Source organism: Emys orbicularis, chromosome 1 (assembly GCF_028017835.1).
Source record: "Emys orbicularis isolate rEmyOrb1 chromosome 1, rEmyOrb1.hap1, whole genome shotgun sequence".
Classification (NCBI taxonomy): domain Eukaryota; kingdom Metazoa; phylum Chordata; order Testudines; family Emydidae; genus Emys; species Emys orbicularis.
This window is the reverse complement of record NC_088683.1, coordinates 177,580,785-177,598,171: the sequence shown is the minus strand read 5'-3', so window position 1 is coordinate 177,598,171 and position 17,387 is coordinate 177,580,785. Positions and strand designations below refer to the sequence as shown.

At 40.8% G+C, this 17,387-nt stretch overlaps 1 protein-coding gene across 2 annotated transcripts in view; it reads right to left on the bottom strand.

Annotated features, from left to right (window-relative positions):
* Positions 1-17,387, bottom strand: part of EPHA6 (EPH receptor A6) — an 875,951-nt gene that overhangs the window by 429,502 nt on the left and 429,062 nt on the right. The window lies entirely within an intron of this gene.

Genomic DNA, 17,387 nt, shown 5'->3' with positions numbered 1-17,387 from the left:
ACTTTGGGCAGGTTACTTTGATCAATAAGTATATGCTCATGTAACCCATATGCCTAATAGGGAGATTCCCTTTAAGAGACCTATTGGGGGGAGGTAGGAGTGAGTTGTGTCTGGGCATTGTTGCTAGGCAGATTAAGCACGCCACATCCAGAAGCTTCTGGAATTGGGTGTGGTAGTTATGGGTATGCAGCCATGTGCCCTGTGTGAGATGGGAGAAGCTGAGCCCAGGAGCAGGAAGCAGGCTATTGTCTCTAACTCTGAAGCATTTTACAGCAGGTTAGTGATATTGTTAAACCCTCTAACAGGGACGCATGGGCAATGCTAATTATAGCAAGGGGAAATTAGGAGGGAAAATAACTTCTTTTATTTTAATTGTATGCTTTGAACGTTCTTTGATTTTAGCCAAACTGTTCTAGTTAAATTTGTCCCAAGTTCAACTAGTCTGATTCACCAACTTTTCTTTAAATGTAGTAATAGGGAAAGAGTCATTTCTATTTTGCTATTCTCAGTTTTGTATTTTCTTGTAACAGGGTTTTCTTTAAATCTATACACTTGTGACTTAACTGAGTGGTTGGTTAATCAGTCAGCTGACTGGCTAGCAGTGATTTCAGCAGAGGAAGAATCTGCAGGGATTCCAACTGTAGATTTCTACAAGCAAGTGGAGGGAAGATGTTGTTTTGGACTCAGCAGACTGTTTATATTTGGTGATCAAAGACTCTAACTGAGACTTAGGTGAACAAAACCAAAGCTTTTGGGACCTCTGTTTCTTCTCACTGTGTTTCTGTGGGGGCTGAACTGTTTAGATTTTAATTTGTTTTCTTTATGTTTATGTATAACTGTGAAGATAATGTCTGCAAATTATAAAATAGCCATGTCACGCTGCAAAAATTAGATTATTATTTCTTTATCATAAGATTTTATAAAGTTATTTAATTAAATTCATTTCTTTAGCTCCTTTTGTGACTTGAATGTGGGGAGGTTGACCCTGTGCAATCCTTGCTGAAAATCCATAGAGACTGAACTCTGGGTCTCCTGCTACTTTCTATGGGAGCTGGGGGTTTTTTAGGCACCAGCGAACAGCAATGAAGTGAACTCTAGCCCACCCAAAGGTTACACTCGCAGTCTGTAATAATAATATTTTGGAAGTTTCAGTGAATCTGGCTACTCAATGGACAAAGCATACAGAGGACTATGTCCTAACTTACAATGCACATAGTGTGCCTTCCATAGGCCAATCTCAAAGAAGTTGCTAAAAGTCTATAGATCACACTGGCACATTCCCTATGTATTCTGAAATGCACTATCCCAAATTCTGTTTAATTTCCCTTTCATTTTAGATCCATTTTCACACGGGAGAAAAAAATACTAAGATACAGAATTTAAACAACGAAAACTCATGTACATGATACTCCAAATGAAGCTAGCAGATGCTGCTTTTGTCCAGCTAAGGGCAGAAGCTAGTCCTCAATATCTTGTATGGCTATTGCCTGCTCAATATTACAGTTTGGTCAGGAATGCTGATGGTGGAAAGCCTCATTCCCAATGACGGGTTTGATGATGTCACAGGCACACACCAAATCTCAGTGGTGGGACCTCATCATTCAAAAAATAAAAGCATTACCTATTATGTTCAGAGACTTGGGAATAGAACTGTGCACATCATTTTCTAGTTCATTAGCAAATCTGGAAAAAAAATGTTGAAAACACTGTTTTGGGTCGACCTGAAAATGATTTTTTTTGGAATTTTCAACAAGTTGAAAAAAAAAACACCTTTGGGTTGAACAAAATGTTTCAATTTTGAGCCTTAACATTTATTTTTTTAAATAAGATTAAAGGAAATTTCAAAACAAAATTGTTTTGAATAAAAACATTTGATTTAGAATGTGTCCATGAAATACTTACAATTTCTAAATGTTTTTGTTTTTCTACATGAACAATTTGGCAAAACCAACACAAATTTGTGAAACATTCCAGTGTCACCAAATCTGCATTTTAGAACAAAAACAACAACAAAAAGTTTTGGAAAGGAGATTCAGAAGGTGACAATTATGCTCCAATCTTGAGAAAGCATATCCCTTTTGTAATTTCTGCTTTTCCCCAATAACTCATCTCTAAATCCTGATTTTTGAGATCAGCATCCCCTCAAGAAGGAAGTAATCCATGTACCTCCTCAAGATCAGTGTTTGCAATAAGCCATTTGGCGTACTAGTTCTGTGATCCTAGTCCTACACCTATTACAGTGGCCGAGCAAACAGTCAAACCATTTGATATATGCTTTCCTCCCTTGTCCACACTTTTCCTCCTGTGGCCACAATGCCTGGAAAAAGATAGAGCCTGTATAAACACATTGACTCTTTATTTGCATTGCTGGTCCTAGTTTTCCTGGTTCAAAGACAGGTCCTTGTGTCTTCTTGGATGATTTCCCCCACTACTGTAGCTATGTGGATGCAGTGGTCAGTGTGGTGCTAGCAGCCAAGTAGATTTAATTTCATGGCCAGGAGTTCAAAAGAATGGATCTCTGCAAGCCTGGTATCCACAGTTTCAAAATCAAGCCTCTTTGTTATGGCCTTATGATAAGGCTGCAGTTTTTAATGTTTTGAGTTGCAGTGTTCACTTTTTGGCTTAAGTTTCATGTGGCATTACAATAGACCAGCGATAACTAGTCATACCTTGTTTTTCCCCTTCCATGTGTAATGGTCTCTAATAGAGCTGGAGATTGCTCATGGAAATGATAGTGCAACCTAATCCACTGCAAGGAAAAAAATTATATGGTCCACTTTTAAAGGGAGAGGATTAAAAAGACAAATATATTTATGTGCTTACATTAGCAATCACAGTTATCACATCAGTGCTTTCAAATTGGGCATTTGCTCCTGCAGCAGGCTTAAGCACCTATCTATATTTGCATGGAGAATTCCGGTATTTGCACATAAACACTAGCAAGATACATTTTATTTATTCTTAGGTATCCGTAACTATAGTAAGTGTGCAAATTCTTGTGCAAAAATGCTTGCACCAATAGTCTCTACTTTTTAAAAAAAAATCTGGCTTTTACTTTCTAAAACATTAACATTCTTTTCCTTTTTATGCCTGAATAGAATATCTATGGACCTGATCTTCAGAGATGCTGAATGCCAGCAATTCCCATTGATTTCAACTGCAGTTTTGGATATTGAGTGCCTCTCAAAAACAGGCCCCTAGGTCTGTATTTATATGTACCAAAATCACTTCTCTTGTATCTTGCCATGGTTCCGAGTTTACAGGCAAGCAATCTCCTTCAATTATTAAGAAATTATTGTAAACAAATTCCTGTAGTTGCTGTGTTAATCTACTATGCAGTAAACCATTTTATTATCCTAACACTTTGTAAGACATTATGTAACACTACGTGATACCTCTGAATAAGGTCACATTATATGTCAGCAATTTACAAAATTTAATCAAATACTGATTACCAATCTTGCTATTAATATATCATCTAAAATGTTTTACTGATGTTTACCAACTTACTGTCCATGCATTATATTAAAAATGCCTCCATACACACAAATCTCCAGTTTATGTTCACCTTGTAGAAGGACATGCTACTTTGGACTAAAAAGTGTAGGCATATTTAGGGCCTGATCCTTCTCTCCTTATCTTCATTGGCAAAACTCCCATTGACTTCAATGCAGATAGGAATGGGATCTGAATTTTCAGGTTATTAAATGCATTTATCAATCTTTTGGAAAGCTTTTCGCTCATTACAGTTAATGCTCATGTTAAAGTTAACTACATTCGCCCTTTGCTCACCTAAAAAACAATTACTCAATTTAGTAACCTAGATCTAGCAAATTTTGCCACGCTGAAAAAAAGTAAAGGCTAAATCCTTGGGGGGAATAAAAAGGATGCATCCAGATACTCCCCGGTGTCTATGCAGAGCCCTAATGGATCAATACCTGGATGCAGAGGTGCATCTGGGTAGATCAATTTGCAGGATTTAGCCCTAAGTTATTACACTGAAAGTTATAAAATGGCAACTGAGTATACATACCAAGTATACCCTATGTTGATTTTCTCTACAACATGAAAAAAGTACTAGAAAGCAATGTACATATTTTTAAAAAGGTCACTGTTAAAAAAAGTGATCCTTTCAATTTATAAGAGACAATTCTGTATCCTAATACAGTATATCCAATATATATAAACAAGTCAGTAAGCAAAGGTTATCAAAAGATCATTTTGGAGGGGAGTTAAAATCATCTTTACGTTGTTGTGATTTGATAAAGAACATAACACTTGTTACAGTCAAATGTTTGGTATTTAACATGGGAACACTATATTTTTCCTTAATATTAGCATCAATGGATACAATTATCAAAAATGTCCAAGTGACTTAGGTACCTAAGTCCTATGTTTCATAGAATCATAGAAATGTAGGACTGGAAGGGACCTCAGAAGGTCATCTAGTTCAGTCTCCTGCACTCAAGGCAGGACTAAGTATTATCTAGACCAGTGGTCACCAACTGGTCGATCACGATCGACTGGTTGATCCTAGAGGATTTCCCAGGCGATCGCAATCTCCGGTGTAGTGTGGCTGCAGCTAAGGCAGACTCCCTGCCTACCCTGGCCCCAAACCGCTCCCGGAAATGGCCAGCACAGCCCCGCGGCCCCAGGGGCAGGAGGGCAGGGGTCTCCCTCCACATTCTGCTCCTGTCTGTAAGCACTGCCCATGCAGCTCCCATTGGCTGGGAGAGTTGCGGGGGCAGTGCTTGCAGAGAGGGGCAGCGGGCGGAGCCATGTGCCCCCCGCGCCTCCCCCCAGGGGCTGCAGGGGCACGTTGGCCTCTTCTGGGGGCGGTATGGGGCCGGGGTAGGCAGGGAGTCTGTCTTAGACTCGCTGCACCTGCCGCTGACCGGGAGCCACTGGAGTTAAGTGCTGTCTGGTGTGAGGCCACACCTCATCCCTGAGCCCCCTCCCAGAGCCAGCACCCCAAGCCCCCTCTTGCACCCCAACCCCCAGCCACCTCCTGGAGCCAGCATCCCATACCCCCTTCTGCACCCCAAGCCCCAGCCCTGATCCCTCTCCCAGAGCCAGCACCTCTACCCCCTCCTGTACCCCAACACTCTGCCCCAGCCCGGAGCCCCCTCCTGCACCCAAACTCCCTCATAGAGCTTGCACCCCTCACCCCCTCCTGCACCCCAACCCCCTGCCCCAGGCTCAGCACAGGGCCCTCTCCCACACTGCGAACCCCTCAGCCCCAGCTCATACCCCGCACCCCCTCCCAAACACCACCCCTCTGCCCCAGCCCAGTGAAAGTGAGTGAGGATGGGGGAGAGCGAGCAATGGAGAGGGGGGGGGGGATGGAGTGAGCTGGACGGGGCTTTGGGGAAGGGGCAGGATAGAGCCTAGGTTGCCCATAGATTCAAAAAGTGATCTTGGGCGTAAAAAGGTTGGAGACCACTGATCTAGACCATCCCTGACAGGTGTTTTGTCTAACCTGCTCTTAAAAATCTCCAATGAGGGAGATTCCCCAACCTCCCTAGGCAATTTATTCCAGTGTTTAACCACCCTGACGAAGTTTTTCCTAATGTCCAACCTAAACCGCTCTTGCTGAAATTTAAGCCCATTCCTTCTTATCCTATCCTCAGAGGTTAAGAAGAACAACTTTTCTCCCTCCTCCTTGTAACAATTTTCAGGTGCTTGAAAACTGTTATCATGCCCATTCTCAGTTTTCTCTTCTCCAGACTGAAAAAAAAATTGGGTTTGTTTAATCTTCCCTCATAGGTCATGTTTTCTAGACCTTTAATCATGTTTCTTGCTCTTCTCTGGACTTTCTCCAATAGGTCCATGTCTTTCCTGAAATGTAGCACCCAGAACTGGACACAATACTCCAGCTGAGGCCTAATTAGCACAGAGTAGAGCAGAAGAATTACTTGTCTTGCTTACAAAACTCCTGCTAATATATCCCAGAATAATGTTGGCTTTTTTTGCAACCGTGTTACACGGTTGACTCATATTTAGCTTGTGGTCCACTATGACCCCCAGATCCCTTTCCACAGTACTCCTTCCTAGGGAGCCATTTCCCATTTTGTATGTGTGCAACTGATCATTCTTTCCTAAAAGGCGTTCTTTGCATTTGTCCTTATTGAATTTCATCCTATTTACTTCAGACCGTTTCTCCAGTTTGGCCAGATCATTTTGAATTTTAATCCTATCCTGCAAAGCACTAGCAACACCTTCCAGCGAGGTATCGTCAGCAAACTTTATAAGTGTATTCTCTATACCATTATCTAAATCACTGATATTGAATAGAACCGGAGCTAGAACTGATCCCTGCGGCAGGGCCGGCTCCAGGCACCAGCTTGCCAAGCAGGTGCTTGGAGCAGCCACTCCGGAGAGGGGTGGCATGTCCAGCTATTCGGCGGCAATTCGGCGGATGGTCTCTCACTCCCACTCAGAGCGAAGGACCTCCTGCTGAATTGCCACCGCAGATCGCGATAGCGATCGCGGCTTCCCCCCCCCCCGCCACTTGGGGCGTCAAAAACCCTGGAGCCAGCCCTGCCCTGAGGGACCCCACTTGCTATGCCCTTCCAGCTTGAGTGTGAACCACTGATAACTACTCTCTGGGAATGGGTTTCCAATCAGTTATGCACCAACCTTCTAGTAGCTCCATCTAGGTTGTATTTCCCTAGTTTGTTTATGATAAGGTCATGTGAGACAGCATCAAAAGCCTTACTGAAGTCAAGATATATCACATCCACCGCCTCATCCCTATCCACAAGATTTGTTACCCTGTCAAAGAAAGCTATTAGGTTGGTTCGATACGATTTGTTGTTGACAAATCCACGCTGTTACTTATCACTTTATTATCTTCTAGGTATTTGCAAATTGATGCTTAATTATTTGCTCAGTTATATTTCCGGGTACTGAACTTAAGCTGACTGGTCTAATTTCCTGGGTTGTCCTTATTCCCCCTTTTTATAGATGGGCACTATATTTTCCCTTTTCCAGTCTTCTGGAACCTCTCCTGTCTTCAATGACTTTCCAAAGATTATTGTTAATGACTCAGATATCTCCCCAGTCAAGTCCTTGAGTATTCTAGGATGTATTTCATCACGCTCTGGTGACTTGAAGACATCTAACTTGTCTAAGTAATTTTTAACTTGTTCTTTCCCCATTTTAGCCTATGACCCTACCTCATTTTCCCTGGCATTCACTATGTTAGACGTCCAATCGCTACTAACCATTTCTAAAGTGCTTGGGTCAAATTGAGTTTCAATTTTTCTTCAGCTCTTAAATCATTTAGGTACCTTTGACAATTTTACTTAACATCTCTAAACTAATGACGTTAACCAAATTATTAGAAAATATTTCTGTAATAGCTTATGTACGTAGACTGATTAAATAAAAAAATTAATAGTAATATATTATAATAATGAAAGTATTAATTTGCACTACTATGTCCTTGAAAAAACTTTACAAACGGTGTGTGAGTATAGGTTTTCTTATTTCTGGTTTGCCGTTGTGGAAAGTGAGGCACACAGAGGTCAGGTGACTTGTCTAAGGTATTACTTGCTTAATTGCCCAGTCAAAGTCTTGACATCAAACATCCTGTAATTTTTTTTAATCAAAAATTACAAATCCCACCCAACCACTATAATTTGAATCTATCTGTGCTAGCTATGCCTCAGGTTAGCAATAAAAAAGTATTTCTAAGTGCTGAACTAAAGTTTCTCCTTCAGTTTATAAGTTGGCATCAGCTGAATACATTCATGCTGCAAGCCCAACCCCACTACAAAAAAACCCAAACCGTTAGCCATTTTATATATATATATCACATTAATAGGTATTATGTGCACAGTATTAATATACTTTGTGGGTGTTGGGAAGTTATGTTAATATATTATGCTCTTCCCACAATTCTGTTCACTCATGCTAAGTATCCCATAAGACACAGCAGAGGTGAAGTCAGCTTTGCCACTAGCTAACAGAACTTGTCAAAGGCAAAATATTTTTGTTCTATGTCCTACTGCAGGTACCTTCATGGGCAGCTGGTTTAGAATGTAGTATCCAAAAGAGAGAGAAGAAAAGTACAGAACAAAACCATAAGATAAAGAACTGTTATGAACGGGGGGGGGGGGTGAGGAAGGGAGGGGAAGGGTTTGGATTTTAGTGATGTATAGTAACTTGTAATAGTAATTGTATAGTACTTTGTAACTTGTAAAACCAAACTATTAATACAGTTAGTGTAAATGCATAATTCTGAAACACACCTTCTGTGTGAGTTGAACATGCTGTGAGATAAGAATAACTTCCCGGAAGTGGGGATATATAGGTATCCTTTTCATATTGTACTGCTTTGTACTGCTTTGTTTTTAGACAATAAAGTTGACTAAGTTCAGTTATTTGGTCTCTAACGTTTTAAAGAATGAACCATAAGTGTAGTCAAACAATTGGCTACACCTTTTACATCAATAAAACACACACACACACACAGAACTGCACTTAGGTTTCTAATTCAACCCTCTCCAAAGTCGCTACCTTGAATCAATCAATCTACAATCTTTGTCTTTAGAGTTTTGTATATAAATTATGGCCAGTATTAATGTTAAGTATGTCTACAGGGCATGCTTAGGTATTCCACAGGAGACTTTTACAGGGGAACTACAAGGTCAATATTCATTTTAAAATAAGCAGATTTATGGGATGAATACTGTTGGGATTCCCTCTGGAAGAAGAACCCAACAACCCAGCCCAGCTCCAAACTTGTCACTCAGGTTTCTTTATTGGATACAGTTGATCAGGCTCACATGTAGGGGGTGGGTACAGGGTGTACAACACATCTAAAGTACACAATAATGTTAGGGCTGTTGATTAATCACAGTTAACTCACATGATTAACTCAAAAACATTAATTGTGATTAATCACAGTTTTAATCACACTGTTAAACAATAATAGAATACCAATTAAAATTAAGTAGTATTTTTGGATTTTTTTCTACTTTGTCAAACATATTGATTTGAATTGCAACACAGAATACAAAGTGTACAGTGTTCACTTTATATTATTTTTATTATAAATTTGCACTGTAAAAATGGTAAAAGAAACAGTATTTTTCAGTTAACCTAAAACAAGAACTGTAGTGCAATCTCTTTATCATGAAAGTTGAACTTACAAATGTAGATTTTTTGTTGTTACATAACTGCACTCAAAAACAAAATAATGTAACACTTTAGACCCTACAAGTCCACTCAGTCCTTCTTTTTGTTCAGCCAGGAGAGAATGCTGGCCGCTTCTTATTTACAATGTCACCTGAAAGGGAGAACAGGCATTTGCCTGGCACTTTTGTAGCCGGCATTGCCAGGCATTTATGTGCCAGATATGCTAAACATTTGTATGCTCCTTCATGCTTTGGCCACCATTCTAGAGGACATGCTTCCATGCTGATGAAAAAATAATGTGTTAATTAAATTTGTGACTAAACTCCTTGGGGAAGAATTGTATGTCTCCTGCTCTGTTTCCCCCCGCATTCTGCCATATATTTCATGTTATAGCAGTCTCGGATGATGACCCAGCATGTTGTTCATTTTAAGAACACTTTCACTACAGATATGACAAAACGCAAAGAAGGTACCATTGTGAGATTTCTAAAGATAGCTACAGCACTCGACCCAAGGTTTAAGAGTCTGAGGTGCTTCCAAAATCTGAGAGGGATGAGGTGTAGAGCTTTCAGAAGTCTTAAAAGAGCAACACTCTGATGCGGAAACTACAGAACCCGCACCACCAAAAAAGAAAATCATTCTTCTGCTGGTGGCATCTGACTCAGATGATGAAAACAAACATGGGTTGGTCCACACTGCTTTGGATCATTATTGAGTAGGACCCATCATTAGCATGGACGCATGTCCTCTGGAATGGTGGTTGAAGCATGAAGGGACATATGAATCTTTAGCGCATCTTGCACATAAATATCTTGTGATGCCAGCTACAACACCTTGCGAATGCCTGTTCTCGCTGTCAAGTGACATTGTAAACAAGAAGCAGGCAGCATTATCTCCTGCAAATGTAAACAAACTTGTTTGTCTGAGGGATTGGCTGAACAAGAAGTAGGACTGAGTGGACTTGTAGGCTCTAAAGTTTTATATTGTTTTGTTTTTGAATGGAGTTATTCTTTGTACCTAATTCTACAATTGTAAATTCATCTTTCATGATAAAGAGATTACACTACAGTACTTGTATTAGGTGGATTGAAAAATACTATTTATTTTTCCCAGTGGAAATATTTGTAATAAAAAATAAATATAAAGTGAGCACTGTACACTTTGTATTCTGTGTTGTAACTGAAATCAATATATTTGAAAATGTAGAAAATATCCCTAATCATTTAAATAAAGGGTATTCTATTACTGTTTAACAGCACGATTAATTTTTAATTGCGATTAATTTTTTTAATTGCTTGATAGCCCTAAATAATTTATCAATTTATATACACATTCCCCAAAAAGATACTACCAGATGTGCATTCCATTCTAGATCATACCACACACTCTATGATTGGTTCATTAATTTCTGAGAACCAGTCTCACATGTCACACATCTGCCATTCATTAGACATCATTTACTTCTCTCGTATCCCTTACGCATTATTCACTCCCCTACTTTTCTCTTATCTACTAGTCATATATTTACAAGGTTGCTGTGAATGCATGCTTTGTTAATTGTTTCGTGTCTTTGCTCACAATAGGCCTACAAGTACCCCTACTAACTAGAATTGGGAAACAGGGAAAGAGCTCTGAGCATACGAACAAATTTAACTATCATAAAAAAAATTTGGTTCTGCCAAGACTACATGGTGAACTGCACCTTAGACCTCCTTTTAGTCACCCGTGAGTGAACCTCTTAGATCTGGTATCCTGCACCTCACTCTGAGTGGAACTACATGGTCCAACCTGTTGGCTGTATTTCTGGGCTGAAGCCCCCTGGCTCCCAACTGTGGTTTTGGCACATGTGTTTCCCTTTGGGAGTGTCAGGCTCTGGGTTCTAGGCAAACAGGCCTAGTGGTTGAATGGTGATGGAAGCCAGATGTAGGGTTGGGATCAGGCTGAGGGCAATGCTCAAACCAGGGTCAACACTGGGGTCAAAGTCATGGGCAAGCCAAATTAGAACCATAGAGAGCAGGCTGAAGGTCAAAGCCAAGATGGTGTCCATCCAAGTATCTGAGGGTCAGGAGGCTGGAGCAGGGTCAGGGCAGGGCACAGACAAGGCTGAAGCAGGCTGGGAAAAGGCAGGGGTAGGAAGAGGAACCAGATCCAGATCAAGGGCAGGCTGGACGGCTAGGGAGTCCATGACATTGTGAGGCAGCAGGAGGGCTCCTGGCCAAGTAGTGCTGTTGCGCAGACTAACTTGCAGCTCTGTTGGGTGGGGTCAGTGAAATACTTGTGCTTGGGGGGTCACCTGACAGCGGCACTGCTCAGGGAGAAGCTGCTACCACATGCTTGAGCGATGAGTCACTGCAGGCTCTGTTGGAGGGTTGAGTCATGGCAGCTGAGTAAGCAGCCCAGGCCTGGCTGTGGGTTTGCCTCACAGGAAGCCTGTGACAGCACACCTTTGCAGTGACATAGAAAGAGTCTTCAGAACAAAATATTATTTATTCATTTCTCAAAGGTTCAAATCATTTAGGAAAATGGGTTAACATAATAAAAAGACTAGACACACAGCTCCTTACATAAGTTTAACCACTCTATCCATAGCTCAAGGGAGGTCCAGCTTATTGCCATCGCTGAGGTGGGAGAGCCAAACTGTCCCACTTGCAGCCTGCTCCCTCCATCTTGGTCAATCTGGGTGTCAGACCCCATCTGCTGACAATCCACTCCCCTCTTCTGCTTCCCAAGGAGGCCAACATTTTTTTAGATATAGGATTCCCTTTGATCTTAAAATTGGTCTTGGGAAGACTAAGCCATTCTAGCCTGCATGGAGACAGATAGAGGGTATTCCCCAATAAACAGATTTTTTATATTGTTCCTCCAAATCTCTTATGAGTGTCATTGTTTCATTTCCTTTGGGCTTCTCCCTTAATAGCCTTCTTTGATTTAACTCCTGGCAGTCGGGCAGGTTAATATCAAAGAGATATCATATGCCTTTCAAGTTATTTATAAAAAAATATTACACAACTCCCTTATTCCCCACAGCAGCCTTCATAAAATCTGTTCGCCTTCCCCAGGTTTGCTAGAGATGCCCCAGAATATATCATTCTGAGACGTTAGCTCTAGCAGAAATCTTGTGTGCTTACTGGCTGTTCTTTTAGCTCTAACCACTCACAATGAAGTACAAACAACTAAGAAGTATAAACTTGATTTTAAGAACAACTGATTTTCTTTAGAATTCATCTTTAAATTAGTTACAGTAATACCTGCACTGTATCCCTTTGAACAATAATGTCTCATTTGTAGAAGTTGGTTTTATTAATGAAACAAAACTTGTGGGCATTATATTTAAAAATAACTACTGCTCATTGAAGTTATTTATATTTTAGAAAAACGTATCAGCTTGCACATTTATTTTTTTTAAAAGAAACATTGTCATACACAGATGGTCAGACAGACTAGAATGATCATTAAAACAAAAAAATTAATTAAACCTTACAGCTACATAAATACACAATGGTAGCAACCATTTAGGATGCATCCTCATTCCCAGGCAAATCACAAATTTGGTGTCTATTAATGGAGTGTTATGGTAAAGTTTATTTTTCAATAATTTTTGGAAACTTTTTATTAAGGCAAAGTTACAAGAAAACATTCACACACTACATCATATATTACTTATACAGGATCAGGTTAATATTCAAGTAACCTGGCTAACGATTCTGGCTTGCTGGATGGGGAGCCCTCCTCCTCTGAGCATACTAATAAGGGTGACGAACTTCTAAACACCTATTGTCTTTTTGGTACTTCACTTGTGTATGTACTTGGTGTGAAAGATTTTCCATTACTGGGACCATCCATATTTTGCTATACCACAATTCCAAAGGAAAATGCACATTTCCCCAATAATGTGCAATACTAAGGCTATCTACTAACAATAAAAAAAAGTTACTCTGTTTAAAATGTAGATCCTCTACTGTAACATTAAATAAGCAAGTCAGGGGATATCTAGGAAGTTGGTCTTTCATCATAAAATTAATCTCTTAATAATTTTCCCCAGTAACCATCTAATTTCTGGACATAGCCCCCATATGCAAGTATATTCCCCTTTCCCCCAGTCCCTCCAACAGAGTGTCTCCCTAGTAGCAAAAATATGATGGATCTTAAGTAGAGTCAAATGCAATTTATACCGTAACTTATAAACATTTTTTTTATGAGCTACACAAATTGAAGATGTATATTCCCTTTCCCATATAGACACCCACTTATCCAGATCAATTTCTTTGTCCAAAACCCTCTCCCATCTTTTCAGCTGGGTTGTATCTTATCAACATCATTTTCAATCTTTAACATTCATAAAAATGTATCTTCTGTTCAGTAGACAAAAGATCTATTTCAGCTAACTAACACTTGGGTCCACTTTTTTTCACACTTCCCTTTTGTATTTTTTTTTAGATAAAGTACCGGTCCTGATTTTTAAAAATTCTTTAGTAATTGAGAAAGTGTCAATAGTTTACACTTTTTTTTCTACTTTCTGAGCAAAAAGAGTATATAGCAATTGTAAGCATTTGTTATTATTTATACAATAAGAAGATGAACAAAGACTCCATTACATTGAGGCTTTTCAACCTGGGAGTTCACAAAATCATATTTGGCTGCCAAAACTCTTATACTAGATTTTAGCCTTTGCATTTGATTTGTAAAAACCACAGTAGTTTTGGAAAAGTTCAGGATATTTTACTTTGTCGTTTTTAAGCCCCTTGACACAAAGGGGACTCTAGCAATGAAATTTGACAGATAAATATATTGTTCAAGTTCAGAATTTCCAAGATCAGACAAGGCTCATATTCAGTATAAAATTTAACGGCAGCTCAGTAGTTGAATATTAAACATAATTAATCTAAATAGTAGACAGCCAGCAGTTCAGTGGTCTAGGGATTCATAAATGTCTATTAGGCTACTAAAGTTTTATTAAAGGTAGAAAGCAGGTATCACCCTGTATGTATAGGAAATTCTCTCTCCTTTCCTACCACACACTCACTCTCCTCTTCTTCATATCAACTTCTTTCAATAATATTTCTCTTACCTTAATTTCACCAAAACTCTTGTTTTGTGTCACATGTTTTTGGTTATGCATCTGTTTTTGGCTATAAGCTCTTTGGACAGGAAAAATATGTAAGGGCTTGATCCTAAACATGCTTTCAGATGTGGGTAACTTTACTCAAGTGAGAAGCCAGTATATCTGCTCATGAGTAAACTTACTTAGATTCTTAAAGTAGGGTTACCATTCGTCCGGATTCCCCCGGACATGTCCGGCTTTTTGAGCTAAAAATAGCGTCCGGGGGGAATTTGTAAATGTCCGGACTTCCCCCCCCATGCAGAGCGCGCGCGGCTAACAGGGCAGCCGGCCGGATGGTGCCACTTACATGGGGCTCCGACAGCCAGAGAGAGCCCCTCCTCCTCTCCCCTGCAGCAGAGATCACTCCCTCCCTCCCTGCATTCGCAGATCGCCTCCGGCAGTCTGGAGCTTCTCCCCCGCTCCCCAGAGTGCCGGGACGAACGGCTCAGGCCGTTCCTGAGCAAGCTCACAGAGACGTTAGGCGAAGGCCAACAACAAGGGAGCCAGGGGGTCGGAGAAGGGGCAGGGAGGTTCTGGAGGGGGCAGTCAAGAGACGGGGGGGGGGTCGGGAGTTTGCGGGGGGCTTTCTGGGGGTGGGGGTGTGGATAAGGTTTTGGACAGTCAGGGTACAGGTAGGGGGTAGGGTGCTGGGGGCATTTGGGGGGGTCTTAGGAGGGGGCAGTTAGGGGACAAGGAACAGGGAGGCTTAGGTAGGGGGTGGGGTTCTGGAGGGCAGTTAGGAGCAGGGGTCGCAGGAGGGGGCAGTCAGGGGACAAGGAGCGGGGGGGTGTTTGGGAGTTCTGGGGGGGGCTGTCAGGGGGCAGGGAGCAGAGGGGTTTAGATGGGTTGGGAGTTCTGGGGGGGGGACTGTCAGGGCGTGGGGAGTGGTTGGATGGGGCGTGGGAGTCCCAGGGGTCTGTCTGGGGGTGGGGGTGCGGATAAGGGTTGGGGCAGTCAGGGTACAGGTAGGGGGTAGAGTCCTAGGGGGCCAGTTAGGATGTGGGAAGGGTCTCAGGAGGGGGCAGTCAGGGGACAAGAGGCAGGGAGGCTTAGGTAGGGGGTGGAGTCCTGGGGGGCAGTTAGGGGCAGAGATCCCAGGAGGGGGCAGTCAGGGGACAAGGAGCGGGGGGAGGGTTGGGGGTTCTGAGGGGGGGGGAAGTGGGAGGGGCAGGGGCGGGGCTAGGGCAGGATGGGGCGGGGCTAGGGTGGGACAGGGGTGGAGCTAGGGCGGGGCTCCTTCCATCCTCTTTTTTGCTTGCTGAAATATGGTAACCCTACTTAAAGAGACACAGTGGGTGAGGTAATATCATTTATTGAACCAACTTCTGTTAGTGAAAGAGAGAAACTTTTCAGCCAAACAGAGCTCATATTGACCAAAGAAGAGCTCTGTGTAGATTGAAGGTCTGTCTCTTTCACTAACAGAAGTTGGTCCAATAAAAGATATTACATCATCCACTGTGTCTCTCTAATATCCTGGGACCAACAGGTCTACAACAACATTACAAACATCAGATTCTTAAGTGCATCCAGGATCAGGGCCTAAATTTGTGAAGTGTTACATAAATTTAAGGCAATTATATCTACTACACCTATATCTAAATTACCTTAAATTATATTATACATATATGAAGTCTGAAATTATGTTGCTAACAGATTATGCTAAAATCAGAGAAATCCAAACATTAGTTTAAGATAAGTTACTTATAAACACAACCACAACTTAAAGTGAAAAGAAATGAACACAAAATCCCTTCACTATAATAAACAAACAAGTGAAGTGTTCATACACTGCAGGCAGCATGTATTTGGAAAATGGAAATTCATTTAGCAATTAAAATGCAGGTGTTACAAAAGTGCTACATTTACTCATTTTGAGGATTACAGAGACCAAATATGGCCTTTTTGAGTGTGCTCTGAAGTGTGTAAATGTAATATTCTAGCAAACAATGGCACCTTACTCACACTCAAGATTTGCATCTGTTTAGAACTGGGTGGCTTCTGATCATTATGCCATAAATCCATAAATCCATATTCTGTATTATGTGATTTCTTGTTTTTTTTCTCTTCTGGTCCAGCGGCTCTCTTAATTACGGGATGGAAATTTAACATCAAGCCATAGTAGGCCCTCTCCTATTCTGATTCTTGCTCTTCTTCATTTTGTCTGTTCTTTGTAATTTTCAAGCATTTTACAAATTCCTGTTTTCTAGTGGTTAATAAAAAGTCTCCACCCAACTTTCATGTTTCCAATTTTCCTTTCACAACCTACATTCAGTGTACAATTTCACATTTTCTAACACTGACATTGTCACTGCATAAGTCCGTTTATATATTTTTTTTTAAAAAAATGACTGAAAACCAATGTCCTAGTTAAAGATGCCATGAAAGCCACACTCTTCTGCTCTCTCAGTAACAAAGATGATTAAACCACTTCAATGTATTGTCTTAAATACCTTTACCCAGATTGACAGGCTAGCTGAAGGATAATTTAGTGGAGGAAATATTCTTATCTAGGAGAGACTACATTGACTTTTTTGTATTGATTACATTTTACATCAAGCTGTACTGCTACTGTAGACTATAACAACTACAGTCTCAAAAATGTATGCTATTTAACTCAGAAGGTTTCTCAGCGTACTTCCTGAACTTTGACTCACGGAGCTGAACTTGCTACATGAACTCTACATTTACATCTCTGTTATGCTGTAAACCAAATGAGTGGATCAGGAAAGTCAGCCTCAGGGATTCTGGAATATCAAGGAGATAAATGAGATGCTACTGTTATGGGTTACGATGGGCTGAAAAGCAATGATCTAGGTTCACCAAATTGATAAGGAACAGGTACGATTAATTGTACACATTTAAACAGATGGTATGGATTATTTGTGAGATAACAGGGTTCTACCCTGGTGCTGTAAACTGGCATAGATGGCCTCAAAGACTCTGAGAAAAGAGATGCTTGTACAAAATAGTGGAGTAATTTCTGGCTCAGTAATTGAGGAGATAAAAAGAGCAGGCTCCACAGACAAGCTCAGCTCTGCTTCTCCATTAAGAAGCTGCCAGCATCACTGTTACATTTCTATAACATAGTCACATTTCATATGCAAAACAATGAATGTGTATGTCAGGTTACATACTGCATTTT